The sequence below is a fragment of the Protopterus annectens genome, chromosome 7.part0, assembly GCF_019279795.1.
Source record: "Protopterus annectens isolate FY-2018-M chromosome 7.part0, PAN1.0, whole genome shotgun sequence".
Classification (NCBI taxonomy): Eukaryota; Metazoa; Chordata; order Ceratodontiformes; family Protopteridae; genus Protopterus; species Protopterus annectens.
This window is the reverse complement of record NC_056739.1, coordinates 364,091,505-364,107,697: the sequence shown is the minus strand read 5'-3', so window position 1 is coordinate 364,107,697 and position 16,193 is coordinate 364,091,505. Positions and strand designations below refer to the sequence as shown.

The window sequence follows — 16,193 nt, the reverse complement described above, 5'->3', positions numbered from 1 at the left end:
TAATACATACACATATATATATATATGTATATATATATATATATATATATATATATATATATATATATATAGTATATGTATTTATATATGTGTTCATAGGTTCATAGGTCTGTACTAGGCTAATGGCCCTGGAGCCTTTACAAGCCCAGCCCATAGGATTACCCTGGCATCATGCCACCCGTTAAACATTTCCTGAAGTAAATGATGCCATGTACTATGAATGTCTGAATCTGTAGTGTTCTGATATCAGCAAGAATGCTAGTAGGACAGTGGGCACTTCTCATAAGCAGGACTAAAGTCAGTTACTGCAGAACCCCCCCCCCCCGGCTTTGGGACTACAATACAGTTTACATGTAAATTACTGCAAAAAAAGTCTCCCAGTTAGAATGTACTGAAAAAAAAACATTTTCTAAATTTATGGTCAGTTATAAAAGATATCATTCTTATAAGCAGTCTCATGTAAACACAAGACTAAAACTAATACAATTAAAAATGTAAAATCTAATTGCACTTAGGCAAGCATGATTTGGAACTGGCTTTCATTATAACAGTTAAAAAGTATGTCCTTAAATTTAAAATAAAAGAAATTATTTTCAGTAATGGTTTCTCTCTGACTGTGTTGCTGCAAAACAGTTCTTGTACTTTTCAAAAGAGGATGCTGTTAGAAAGCTCTGCTGCATTTTTTGGAATTCAAGCCTGAATCTCAGACTCAATACCACAATGATCCTGCCCACAGAGGATTTTGAAGTAGCCATTATCACCCCACTCTGTATTCCATGAGTTAGCAGTCAGCCAGTAAGGAGTGTTGCTTTCTATGCCCCAGCCTAAGATCTTAATAGCATGACCCCAGTCTGCTTCTTCAGTGTGATGCTGGTACACACCCGATTTATAGATCAGGAAGTCCTCATACACAGTGAAGGCCCCCTCCATGGGTCCATTCTTATACATTTCTTTCATTATGCTTTCAGGAGAGGAAGGGACACTATAGGCAGATCCACCATAAGTCTAGTCCTTTTCATATAAAGGAGTATAACCAGCATAACACTTTTTCTCACAGGGTGGCGTGTCACCTCCTTCTCCAGAACATGGTGGCCATATGCCATTCACATGATGTTCACAGAGAGGAATAGTATATGGCCTGCAACCTATGCAAGAACCATATAGCCCCCCGACACCAAGCCACTTTCAGTCCAGTACTGCCATGCTCTTGATGGATAGCCACCATTGCATCCCTTTCCACACTCAAAGCCACCGCATGAAAGCAGATCTTCAGCAGATACCGCCACATTTTGCTTTCCCTCAGAGTGGATGCAGACACGGTCAGACAAGGACTCTACAGCACCAAATGCCCAACATGAGCCACAAGATCCCTGATCCTGGATCTCTCGGATTGTTGGACAATTGGGCCACTGAGTTCATGAATCAAAGTTATCAGGAAACTTCACTTTTCCAGAATATGAAGTCTTTAAAGGCAATTTTGGACCATGCAGAATTGTACCACACAGACGTTTCAAATAACTCTGATCCACATTGTAAAGGTTTTGTCCAGCCTTCCATATAGTATTTAATTTGTTAATGAGGTTGATTATATCCTGTGACCAGGTGGAGGAAGATGACAAGCTTCGAGAGTTGGCAAAACCCAGGAGGAGACAAACTGTAACTAATCAATGCCACATGATGGATGCTGGCACAACTTAAATGCAAAACGAAAACCGCAGCTGATCATCACGACCTTGTCCGTATTCCTCCCAAGCCCGTCTACCACACCATGACTACCTCAATGCCTGTTATCAACTATTGTCATATGACCTACAGAAACAAAACTCGTGATCAGTAAGCCCCCGCAGTTCCTTGTGACTATTAACTGGAAAGGGTAATTTCCAAAATATCTTTTGGTCTAGTGGTAATGAGGTTGAGGAATCCATGGTATGTGGTGTATACAGATCACAGTTTCACCAGATATGGCTTTCCTAACACAGCTAGCCACACATGGCATTTTCAGTCATGCATGGATTGCCTGTAAGTAGCCAAGATGTGGCCAAGAATACTTGGAGGTATTGCACTCTGTCCATATAGGACAGTTGTTTGCAGGTTAGGGTCCTATTTGTGGGGTACACTTTCAGCCTCCACAGTTGTTGCAGGTGTCTAGTGAGCTACATGGCAAATGGGCCATTGTACCTGCTGGTTGGCCTAATGAGGAGAGAGCAGAGGGAGACATTGACCTCTTCCTTACTGGATGACACACCCTTACTTATGAGATGTGCCACATAGAAGTTATTTCTGTCCACAGTAGCAATGTGGTGGCCATAAGAGAGGTCACTGTCAGCCGTTGTTCTCAGGCCTCGGATAAGGACTTCTGTGTCCATTGGACTACTAGCAATGTGTTAATTCATGGTAAACACATTGATTCCACACAGAATTTCAATACATTTCTTTCCATTCAGCCTAAGGCCAGTGTTCTAACAACAGTCGGATGTCTCAGTCGGGCCTTTATGCAGGATGTCAACATGATATGGTGATGTACACATAGCACCCACCTTGTAATTGTCTGTGAACATTGTCAGCCAGAGTCCCTTTGTGTTGTTCTGGATGTCAGAAGCATACATGACAACCATGAGGGGACCCATGACCAGACCCTGTGGTATGCCACTCATGGCTGGTTGGCAGTCTGACATGGAGTCTGCTACTTTCACACTGTGGGTCAAATGCATGAGCTAGTTTGCAACCCACCAAGTGACATAGGGATTGATGCCTAGATGGCTGTGTTTGCCTATGATTCCTGAGTGGGAAATGGTATAACAGGATTAGAAGACCTGTTTATCTTGTTTTTGTGTCCATACTGTTACATAGTTCTTTCACATGGTACACAGCTTATAGGGTTGCAGAGTGTCGACAGCTACCACTACAGTGGTTGACAACAGTCGGCAATGTACAATGGACATTTGGGTGTGTACTGGGTGCAAAACGTTTGCAAGACACACACCCCAGTGGATATAGTATACACACACACACACACACACACACACACACACACACACACACACACACACACACACACACACACACACACACACACACACACACACACACACACACACACACAGACACACACACACACACACACACACACCAGTATTGAAATTAGAACTCCTACCTATGTCTGCTATAGTGTTACGCAGTTATCAGATGTGCCACGGAGCTTATACAACTTCACCTAGTCCAAAGGTACTTCTAAGGTGAATGACATCAACAGGACTATTAAATTAGGGTGAGAGGAAGTCTAAAGGGTGGTACATAACTCAAAATGGTATAACCCACACAGTATATGATTCTCAAACAAACAAAGACACACACACACACACACACACACACACACACACACACACACAGGCACCATGGAACATATGCAATTTCACCTAGTCCAAACATGCTTCTAAAATGAATGACATCAACCGAACTACTAAATTAGGGTGAGGGGAAGTGTAAAGGGTAGTACACAACTCAAAATGGTATAACCCACGCAGTATATGATTCTCAAACAAACACACAGTTGCCAGTACTGAGATTAAAACTCTTGCCTCTCTAGTTATTTCTACTATAGTGTTAAGCAGTTATCAGATGCACCATGGAGCTTATACAATTTCACCAAGTCCAAAGCTACTTATAAGGTGAATGACATCAACAGGACTACTAAATTAGGGTGAGGGGAAGTCTAAAGGGTGGTACACAACTCAAATGGTATAACCCACACAGTATATGATACACACACACACACACACACACACACACACACACACACACACACACACACACACACACACACACACACTCACACACACACACACAAACACACACACTTGCCAGTATTGAGATTAGAATTATTATTATCTAGTTATTTGTACTATAGTGTTATAAAGTTATCGCACATGCTGCAGAGCTTACTGCACTACCAGCTGGACAAAGGTGCTGATAACTGCACAGCTGAGGTAAAGTATTACAGGTGTCAGAAAGTCTACCTTCAGTTTCTTCCTTACATCTTGCTAGTTCTTTCTGTTTTGCACTTCAAATAGCATAATAGCTTTGCACTTCAATAGGTTGCATGAATAAATGTAGCACACCTGGGAGCCATCAACAGTACTCATTCCTCACAGAATTAGCCCCAGTACTAAGTAGTTATGACCACCCCTCCTGGCATGATTGAAGTGCAGTTTTCTGTGATTTCGTCCATTAACCTGGTGCACTTGTCCATTCTGAGGCACTGTTGCAACTATCTCATGTACACAGACAACCCACTCCTCTAAACTCCAAACACACAGTGTGACAGTGGCAAAATCCACTTCAGACTGGCAAGCAGTCACAAGTGGAGTTCCACAAGGATCAGTACTGGGTAGTGTCCTGTCCAGCATCTACTTCTCAGGAGTCAAGCCCAACAGATAGGAACTCTGGCTGACCAAGTTCACAGAGGACTGCAAGCTGGGAGCTATCATTAACTCCACATGTGATGCAGACATCCTACAGAAAGGCCTCACTGAGACCGATGGAAACCATGGCCAGAAGCTTAACACCACAAAATGCATCATCATCCCCTTTGGTAAAACACTCAGTTCCCAGTAAGTACCACATCAATGGGAGCCCAATGAACACTGTAGGCATTATAACAGATCTGGGGACACAGGCTGACAGCAACCTATCCTTCAACTACCACATTGCCGCTGTGGTCAGGAAGTCCTTCTATGTGGCACATTGCATTACCAAGGGTTTTGCATTCAGGAAGACAGGGGTAACGGTCTCTATCTACTGTTCCCTCATTAGACCACTCATCAGATATTTTGGCCCATTTACCATGTACCTCAGTAGACACCTGCAACAGCTGGTGAGGCCACAGAAATACCTCATAAAGAGGTTGCTAGGCATTAAACGCACATCCTACACAGAATACGCCAGCTATTCTCTGTGTCATATCACCTGGTTAGAGGCTGTCTGTGCTTGACTTACAAAGCCATGTCTGACCCAGCTGTTTTAGACATTCTACATATAAAGACATCCCAATCCCTCCAAAACACACACTGCAGAGACTTCTGCCCCATTACCACAATCACCACATGTATATATATATATATATATATATATATATATATATATATATATATATATATATATATAGATATATATATATATATATATATTAGATGTAGATAGATATATATATATATATATATATATACACACAAACACACACACACACACACACACACACACACACACACACACACACACACACACACACGCACACACACACAGACATATATATATATATATATATATATATATATATATATATATATATATATATATATATATTTGTGTGTGTGTAAAACTCACTGGGGATGTAAAAGTGTAACCATCTTTACATATATACCAAGGCCAGTTCTTCAGTACAGTTCCTTATCATCCTTTGTGCCTTAATTTCATTTTTGGCTGAATTCATAGGTTTATAGGTGTGTACTAGAGTAATGGACCTGGAGCCTTTACAAGCCTAGCCCATAGTATTACCCTGGCATCGTGCCACCCTACCTTAGTTCCCAGTGCCTCTGTTGAGTAGAGCCACTGGAGTGATCCTCAGGTTGAATTTTCTATTTCCCATCCACTCATCAAGATGTCTCTTGAAGAGGGCCAGTGAGATGCTCTGCTTTCCGTAGCATGGGCAGTCTCTGGGTTATGAACCTGTCCCTCCAAGATGTTCTGTTGATTGTGGTAATGAGATTGAGGTCTCTGGAGCATGTGGTGTGGAGGGACTGGGATTTCTTTAGATGTAGCATTTCTAACAGAGCTGGGTCATATATTGCTTTGTAAGTCAAGCAGAGATTGCCTCTAAGTAGGTGATATGAGACAGAGAATAGTTGGGTTTTTTTGTGTCTGTCCATATAGAACAAGTCTTTAAGGCCTAGGATCCTCTTTGTGAGGAACTTTTGTGTCCTCTCCAGTTGTTGCAGGTGTCTAGTGAGGTACATGCCAAATGGGGCATTGTACTCGATGACTGGCCTAGTGAGGGAAGAGTAGAGGGAGATAATGACCTCTTTTTTCCTGGATGCAAAACCCTTAGTAATGTGATGTGCCACATAGAAGGACTTTCTGACCACAGTAGCAATGCGGTGGTCAAAAGAGAGGTTGCTGTCAACCTGTGTTCCCAGATCTCTTATAACACCTTTTGTGTTCAGTGGACTATCCTCTCTGTGGTAATTCAAGGGAACTGGGTTTTTCTCAAGGGGGATGACGACACATTTTTGGGCATTGAGCTTAAGGCCATGGTTCTGACACCAGGCGTTGGTCTCAGTGAGGCCTTTCTGTAGGATGTCAACATCACCTGGGGAGTTAATAATAGCTCCCAACTTGCAATCGTCTGCAAACTTTGTCAACCAGAGTCCCTTCATTTTAGCCTGGACTTCAGAGAAGTAGATACCAAATAGGAGTGGACATAGGACTGAACCCTGTGGGATTCATCTCATAACTGGTCTGCAGTCTGACTTGGAATCAGCTACTTTCACACTGTGTGTTCTATCTGTTAGCCAGTTTGCAACCCACCTAGTGATATAGGGGTTGATGCCTAGCTTAGTGAGTTTTTCTATGAATCCTGGGTGGGGAATGGTATCAAAGGCCTTGGACAGATCAAGGTAGGCTGTATGAAACACCTTGCCTTCATCAATAGCTCTGGTGACTGACTCAAAGAAGTTGACCAAGTTGTGCAGGCATGATCTACCTTTCACAAAACCAAACTGTGTAGGATTCAGAGTTTGTAGATTCCCTATATCCTTGTATATTAGGTCCATGATGACGTGTTCCATAGCTTTGCATATCAGACTCATCAGGCTAATGGGGTGATAGTTCCCAGGGTCTGTAGTTGTTCCTCCTTTGTGGAGAGGGATGACTCTAGCAGTGCACCATTTGGTAGGGACAAAGCCTGAGGTGAGGCTGTAATTGAACAGGGCACAGAGGTGAGGAGCCAGTTCACTCTGTAGTTCATGTAGAACTCAGCCAGGGATATTGTCAGATCCCATAGAAGCTGTATTCTTGGCCTTGGACAGTGTTGTTTTAACCTGTGCAGCAGTAATACTGGGTGCCTGGCAATCTACTGGTATTGTGATTGGTCCTTTGGGGGGGGGGTAAAGTTGGCACTGAATCTGTTGGCCAGTATATTAGCAATATCTGTTGGCTCGGTATAGGAGGTACCATTGTGCAGTAGCTCAGAGCAAATCTGGGTATTGCCATGGAGATTCTTTACATAACTATAGAAGGCCTTGTGGTTGTCTTTACTATCTGCTGCAATTCTGTTTTCATAGCTCACTTTAGAGGATTTAATGAGCGATCTCAACTTTTTGTTGAGGCTTATAAGGGAGTTTTTCCAGTCTTGGGACTTTACCTTATTCCGCATCAGTTTCCTCCTTCTGTTTTAGAGTTTGTTTATGGCAGGTGACCACCAGATTGGCTTCCTTTTTTTGGAGGAGAGCATCTTGGTTCTATTGGGCATGGCGAGATCCATGCATTTGTTTACATGTTCGTACAGTGCACTGGTGTGTGATTCAGCTTTCATGCAACTATTCTCCATTTGCATGGGTGCCGTGAAGTTAGCCACGTCTGTTTTTAGGATCCCAGTATTAACTTTGGAGAAGTTTTTCATGGTGGCTACCTTTGTGGCCAGGGATGGGGGATGGTGGGAGGGATGTGGATTTCCAAGATGATTATTTTGTGGTCGGATCTAACCATGGAGGAGTTGACTATTGGTGTAGAGCAACAATCGCCCATGTTAGTAATGATCAGGTCAGGGATGTTGCTACCGCTAGTGGGGGTAAGAATGAGGTGGTCCAGGGCATTGGAATTAATGAATTCCAGGAAACGTTGGGCAAGTGTATTGGTGCATGAGTAGTTTACCCTGTTAATGGAGGGGTAGTTGAAGTTGCGCAGTATGAGAGTGTTAGGTTGGACCCTAATATTCTCCAGGGTGCTTAGGAATATGGAGTGTGAGTCTTGGGACATGGTTGGGAACCCATAGCAGGTTATGACCTGAATCACTGTCTTTCCCAATGTTAGCTGCACCTGAAGTACCTCAGATGCATTATGTTGGGCTACCAGTCTAGAGGTGTGTATCCTTTATGAATATAGAAACGCCACCGCCTTTGGAGCTTCAATCCAAGTTCTGGGGCCGAAAGGTGTAGAATGAGTTATAACTTGGTAGTGCAGGGGTGTTTTCTGCTGCCTTGAACTAGGTCTCTGTTACACCACAAATGTCGATGTTCTCCATTTTAAGGAGTGCTTCGAGTGACTGCATTTTGAGATTTAGACTTTTAGCAATGAGCAGCATGACCCTAATATTGCATTTGTAGTTGTTATGGGGGTAATTTGGTCTTTAGAACACCGTCTAAAAAGGCACTATAGAGGTGGCAAGAGCCTTCGCCAGCATCCGGAAGCTCAGGGTGACAGATGCAGGCCATCTCTGGCAAAGCATCAAGGTCTGTCAATCATGTCATCCCAGGCAGATAGATACTGGATCCCCTTAGAATGACACTAGAAACTTAGCCAATTGTTGAAATCAATCATTTTCTGCTTGTACTGTGGTATCATTCTGGGTGATGGTAGGATGCTGCTCAGAGCCAGGGTCAAACCTGCCTAGGCTACATAATCCAAAAGCTCCTCCATGGCTCTTTTCATGTAGTCCAGGGAGGTACATCTCAAGTCATTCACATCCACATGTACAATATGACAGAGTCATATTTGTACCTGTTGTTGAGGGACCTGAGTGCATGCATTATGTGTCAGATCATGGTGCCTGACAGGCAGCTGACTGTTACTTTCTCCTTATTCATCTTAGTGAGTGGGACATCAGTGTGTCTCACTATCAAGTCACCTATGACTAGTGTGTTGGGCATGCTGTTTTTGCCTTAGGGGCTTTGGTTGAGTGGCACACTGTTTAGGAGAGTTATGTGTCTTGTGATTAGTGTTGTGTTGTGGTGGTCAAGTGAATTTCTACCTTGGAGCTCTCTGTTGTCTGGGTAGATTTTTAATAAGACCCTCTGTGAAGGTGGGTGTGTGGTTTGTGTTTTTATGTGAAGGCAGTGCTGGTGTGTGTTCTGGAGGGCTATGTGTACCATGTGGTTTGGTGCAAGTGTTGACCTTCTCCTCTTGACCAGCTATTCCGGTCTTGGCTGGAGAGTGCGTGGCTTCCAGTTTGGATACATAAATGCATCTCTCACAAGTCTGAGTGTTGGGAGGTAAGAGGAGAGGGTTGTCAGTGTACATTTGGCAGTTGCTACATTGCCTCAGGATGCCCAAGTTCACCAGGTTAATAGGAGAAAGTACAGGGAACTGACTTTTAGACATGTCTGGAGGGGTGGGCATTAATAATAAGTACTGGAGCTGTTTCCTTGTAGAACGTTTAGTGCTGGTAGCACTTTTGTGTGCTACAATAATTGCTACAAGAAGTCTGGTGAAGTGCTAGACTAATAAGCTAGTAAAAGTGCAGGAGAGGAGAGAACGAGCAGATCTAAGGGAAAAATTGAAGAGCAGACTTTGGCACCACTCAGAAGCTTACAAACAGTCCTGGATACAGCAAATCTGTATCTGAACTAGACTAGTTACAGAAAAGGTGGGAAACAAGTGCAAATGTGGGCTTTTAAGCTAGAAAGTTGAAAGAGATTGAAAAACTGCCCAAACGGCCAATAAGCTACAATTTCTGGGCCAGAAACCACTCTTCCTGTGGTAGATAGGCTATCTAGTGCTTACCACTCCCACTGATAAGCTAGAAGGCTTCACTCCAACACAGAAAGGCTTGGGGGGCTCAGAAGCTTACATACAGTCCTGGATACAGCAAATCTGTATCTGGACAAGACTAGTTACAGGAAAGGCGGGAAAAGTGCAAACGTGGGCTTTTAAACCAGAAAGTTGAAAGAGATGGAAAAACTGCCGAAATGGCCAATAAACTACACATTTCTGGGTCAGAAACCACTCACAACATTAAAGTCTCCCAAGATTAAAATTAGGGAATTGTGGATCTTAAGGTTCAAAAACAGAAAAAGTACCTCATGAATGCTAGGCTGTGCTTGTTTTATGACTATAAACCTAAAACTCTGACCATTCTTGCACAATCTTGAAATGATACCCATACAGGCCTGCTACCCCCTCTTTCTTGTGTTCTTTTTAACCCATTCTAACATTTTCTTTACCCATATGATCATGCCAGCTTTGAATTTGTTGTTAAGGTTTGCATAACAGGTAAATTCAGTAAAGCATTTCAACATTCTTATATGCCTCAACATGATTTTATACTCCTGTAAATGCACTCTGTCTGCTTTCTGTAATATTATTAGGTGGCATGAAGGTAGTACTGAGTTTCAAGGTCTGGATGTAGGGTTATTTATATTAGGTGGTTTAAGTAACAAGGACACAAATTTTATATAGTGTAGATATTTATATTCGTACATTACTTACATTAAGATTTAAAAATAAAAAAGTATGGTTGAAATTACGTTAAAGACAAATTGTATTATAGTGAACAGGTATAATGTTTATTTTTTACAAGATGTTTGTTAACAGACTTTGATCCAGTTTTTTAACTAATACAGATATTTGGGAAAAAGGATAGTACTTAGGAAAGTAGCACGTAGTCATCCTTAAAAGGTAAGGAGAATCAGTGCCATCTTAACACATGGGCACACTGGGCAGTTGCCCGAGGGCCCCATCCTAATCTATATAGGTTGTGACTTGCACTAAATTATAAATATTTGAAAAATTATGACAATTATGAAAATTATAAATATTAGAAAGCATTTTACAGTAGAGCATTCATCAGGGTCAAACCCTGCACCTTAGGTGCAAGAGCCTGAATTCTCTACCCCTACCTCCACTTGTGTTTCAAGGAGTTGAGTGCATAGCTCTCAACTGTCTAGATTTTCACAAAATGCCTGGAATTTTTGGGTCATACTATTGGTCAGTTCCTCTTAAAATTTGTGGTTTTCCAGCATGTTTTTTAATGTTTAAACACGTATTTTGTTGGAAGTATCAATAAATATATGTTTAATTTTTATCGGCCATTTTCATTTTTAATCCTGTGAGTGATTGTATAGGCAGGGACCTCAGTGCACTGCTTTGCCTGGGGGCCAATAATGCTATTAAGACAGCCCTAAGGAGAATCAAATAAGGAAGTAAGAAATCCAAAAAAGAAAAAAATGGATACGTAGAAAGGAGGAATATTTAAATAAGTAAATATTATGAAAACAGAAGGGCTATGCAAGTAAGCAACATGATAACAAATGGACATTTTTGTAGTGGATACAGAAAGATGAAGTAAAAATAACATCAAAATAATGCATGATGAAAATACCTGTAAGTTTGAGGAATGGGAGATGAAGATTGAAGGGTGAATATTTAATTCTGCAGAGTATGATTGAAACTGTGGATTCATTAAAGGATCTGGGTATATGGGTAAACTCAGGTTTGATTTTTTTTTGTCATACTAACCAATTGGTTAATAACACTTATACAACTATAGGCTTTATAAAAATAATTTTCAAAACATAGGAAATCAGAAATGATGAAACCATTGTAAGTTACATTATATCCAAACTAGAGTATGAAATAATAACATGGAAACCTAAAAATAAAATTGGCATGAGCAGAACTATACCAAGGGAATCAATGGATGTGAAAGTTTGCATTATTATAAAATAAAAACATATCTGAACCTGTAGATCATCTCATACAGATATTTAATAGAAGACCTTTCCAAGTATACAGGGCATTTAGGGACAGCAGGCTCTGACATACTTGGGTCTATCAGAGTATAGCAGAGAATAATCAGGCAACCTGTTTAAATTATTACATTGGAATGAGAGATGCATTAAGTGATCCTCCGTCTGCAAAAATAGATGATGCATGGAATAGATGAGAAATGATACTAAATCAAGCACTAGTTTAGCTGTTTAAGAACTACCACAATACCTACTTTAGGATAAATGTTTTGGTAGATTGGAAGACTACAGGGGCATTATTAGACATGCCTGAAATATTTGTATGTCAATATCTGTATACATTTTTTGAAGAGCATAGGTTCATAGGTAAGTACTAGGCTATCTGCCTGAGGGCATTTATAAGCTTAGCCAGAATGTGTTGGCTTTCGCCACCCCCTTAGATTAGTTCCCTGTGCCACTGTCAAGCAGAGCCACTGCAGTGATCCCCGGAGTAAATTTTCTGTTTCCCATCCACCCGTCAAGGTTTTTCTTGAAGAGTGTTAGTGAGGGGCTCTGCCTGATGTATACTGGAATCCTGTTACAAAGCATGGGGAGTCTCTGGGACAGGAATCTATCCCTCCAACATATCCTATTTATTGTTGTGGTGAGGTTTATATCTCTAGAGTGTGTGGCTCTCCGGGATTTGTTTTTTTTTAGGTGGAGCATGTCCATCAATTCTGGGTAGGACATGGCTTTGTATGTCAGGCAGAGATCACCTCTGAGTAAGTGGTATGCAACGGAGTACAGCTGGAGTTTCTTGAGTCGGGCTGCATAGGGAATCTGTTTGAGGCCAGTAATCCTCTTGGTGAGGTACTTTTGTGGTCTTTCCAGCTGTTGCAGGTGTCTTGTAAGGTACATCCCAAATGGGGCATTGTATTCTATGATGGGTCTAATGAGTGATGAGTAGAGAGGCACAATAGCCTCTTTTGTTCTAGATGCAAACCCTTTTGTGATTAGGTGGGCCACATAGAAGGATTTTCTAACCACCATGGCAATATGATTATCACAGGAGAGATTACTATCTACTTGGGTCCCCAGATCACTTATTACATTTTCTGTATTTAGTATTTCACTGGTACTTTGTTTTTTTCCAAAGGGGATGACTATGCACTTTTTGGCATTTAGATTGAGGCCATGATTTTGACACCAGGTATCCATCTCAGTGAGACCCATCTGGAGGGTGTCTGTATCAGCCAGAGAATCAGTTATGGCCCTTAGTTTGCAGTCGTCTGCGAACTTGGTCAGCCATAGTCCTCCTATGCTTGCCTGTACCTCTGAGAAGTATATAGCGAACAGGAGTGGCCCTAGGACTGAGCCCTGGGTGATGCCACTTGTAACCGGTTTAGAGTCGGACATAGAGCCTGCAACTCTCACCATGTGGGTTCTATCCATGAGCCAGTTGGCAACCCATCACATGATGTAGGGGTTTATGTTTAAGCTGGTGAGCTTGTCTATAATACTAGAATGGGGGATGGTGTCAAAAGCCTTTGCGAGGTCTAGGTAGGCTGTGTGGACCTCCTTTTCCTCATCTAATGCCTTGGTAACCATCTCAAAGAAGTCCACCAGGTTTAGGAGGAATGATCTACCCTTAACAAAGCCAAACTGGGTAGGGTCCAAGGTTTGGAGGTTCCCAATGTCTCTGTTAATGAGTTCCATGATGATGCATTCCATAGCCTTGCAGACCAGGCTAGTCAGGCTTATAGGGTGATAGTTCCCAGGGTCTGTTGTGGCTCCACCTTTGTGAAGTGGGATAACTGTTGCTGTGCACTGCTCTGTGGGTATGTAGCCTGTAGAGAGGCTGAGTTTGAACAGTGTGTTTTGGTGAGGGGTTAGTTCATTATGGAGCTCTTGTAAGACACAGCCTGGGACACTGTCCGGTCCCATTGAAGCTGTGTTTTTGGCTTTGGATAGGGCTGTTTTAACCTGTGTGTCGGTGACTGATGGGGCCCTTCATTCTTCTGGTATGGTTATGGGCCCTTTAGGGGGTGAGAGGGGGTATGAAGTTTGCACTAAACCTGTCTGCCAGAACGTTGGCAATATCAGTCGGTTCAGTGTATTTTGTGCCATTCTGCACTAACTCAGAGCAGATCTGAGAGTTTCCACTTAGGTTCTTGACATAGCTAAAGAATGCTTTGTGGTTATCTTTGGAGTAATTGGCAATTTTTCTTTCGAAACTAGCCTTGGATAATTTAATGAGGGATCATAGTTTCTTGGTGATACTGATCAGGGATGTCTTTCCTTCTTGGGATTTTACTCTTTTCTGTACTAGTTTCTTCCTTCTGTTGTATAGCTTGTTTATGGCAGGGGTCCACCAGACTGGTTTCCTTTTCTTGGAGGAGTGAGTCTTGGTTTTACTTGGGATAGCATGATCCATGCATTCCTGCAGATGCTCATAGAGTGCCTTTGTAAAGGTTTCAGCAGCTTGGACAGCATTGTCCTTTAACATGGCGGCTGTGAACCTTTCCACCTCGGTCTTAAGTAACATGAAGTTTGCTTTTCTAATGTTTTTCATGGTGGTTTCCTTGATTGGGGGTGGGGGCGGAATGTGGATATCCAGAGTGATCAGTCTATGGTCTGATCTAACCAGCGAGGGGTTGACTTCCGATGTGAAACACCGGTCGCTCATGTTGGTGATGACCAGGTCCAATATGTTGTTCCCTCTGGTGGGGATGTTGACCAGTTGATCCAGGGTGTTCGAGTTTATAAATTCTAGGAAGCGTTGGGCAAGGGAGTTAGTACTTGAGCAGTTCTCCCAGTTTATGTTTGGGTAATTGAAATCACCCAGTATTAGGATGTTTGGTAGGACCTTCATATTTCCCAGTGTCTCCAGAAATGCGGAATGGGGGTCCTGGGCCATGGTGGGTGATCTGCAGCAAGCTACAATTTGGATTGCAGTTTTGCCCATTGTTAGTTGCACATGGATGATCTCTGATGCATTGTGCTGTGCCACTAACCTGGAGGTGTGGGTATCCTTGATGAATATGGATACACCCCTGCCTTTTGTGTTTCAGTCCTGGTTCTGTGGCCGAAAGGTATGGTATGAGTTATAGCCTAGTAGTGCTGGGGTGCTCTCAGGAGCCTAAAACCAGGTTTCTGTTACTGCACAGATGTCAATGTTCTCCATACTGAGGAGTGCCTCGAGTGCGTGCATTTTGAGGTTTAGACTTCTGACGTTGAGTAGCATTACCCCCAGTTTTTGGTTACTTGTGCTATTTATGGTGGTGGGTTTGTCTTTTGAGCCTTGCCTAAAAAAGGCACTATGGGGGTGGCAAGAGCCTTGGCCAGTATTCGAAAGCCTAAGGGTGAGAGGTGCAAGCCATCTCTTGCAAAGCAACGTGGCTTGTCGAGGATGTCATCCCAGGTGGACAGCTACTGGATCCCCTTTGAATGACACCAGAAACTTAGCCAATTGTTGAAATTGATCATTTTTTCTTTACACTGTGGCATCATTCTTGGTGAGGGCAGGATGCTACTCTGGGTCAGGGTCATACCAGCTTGGGCTACATGATCAGAGAGCTCTTCCATGTCTCTTTTCATGTAGTCCAGGGAGGGACGTCTCAGGTCATTCACACCAACATGGACAATGACAGAGTTGTATTTGTACTTGTTCTGGAGTGACCTGAGTGCTTGTGTTATGTGGCAGATCCTGGCATCCGACAGGCAGCTAACTGTAACCTTCTCCTTTTCCAGCCTAGTTAGTGGGACATCAGTGTGCCTGACTATAAAGTCACCTATTATTAGTGTGTTGGGTATGTTATTTTGCGTTAAGGGCTGTGAATTCGTGGCACACTGATTATGTAAAGTATGTGTTTCATAGTTGGTGATGGGGTGTGGAGGGTGCTTGGATGTCTGCTTTGAAGGTCTCTGTTGCTTTTGCAGATTTTTATTTAGAGCCTCCGAGTATGTTTTCATGTATTCATGTGTGTTATTTGCCGGTGTTGGTTTATTAGGTCTATGTGAGACTGGTAGTGTGTTGCAAGTATTACCCTTCTCCTCTTGACTGTCAGTTCCAGTCTTGGGTTGAGAGAGCTTTGTCTCCAGTTTGGCTTCGCATATATTTGTGTTTCGTGGTAGGAGGAGAGGGTTGTCTGTGTACATGAGGCAGTTGTAACATTGCCTCAAAATGCCCAGATTCAGCAGTTGGACTGGAGAGTACACCAGAAACTGCCCTTTGGAGATGCCTGAATAGGTAGAGTAAGCTGTTTTTCTGATTGGCTGGTGGGGACGAATAGAGAGCCTTGTCCTTCTGGACAGTATAGGGGGGTCTAGTGCTAGGGTTAATTAGTGCTTGCTATGAGTTTTAAGCAAGTGTTTGGCTGTGAAATGAACGGTTTGAGTGCTAAAGTTGAGGGTTTGTCTAGTTCCAAGGGAAAAACTGAAGAGTAGACTTTGTGGAGCCGAGAATAGTTTAACCCT

The 16,193-nt window shown here is 42.6% G+C and overlaps 1 pseudogene; it reads right to left on the bottom strand.

The window, feature by feature from the left end:
• Window positions 1-645: 645 nt before the first annotated feature.
• Window positions 646-16,193, bottom strand: part of LOC122805958 — a 118,172-nt pseudogene continuing 102,624 nt past the window's right edge.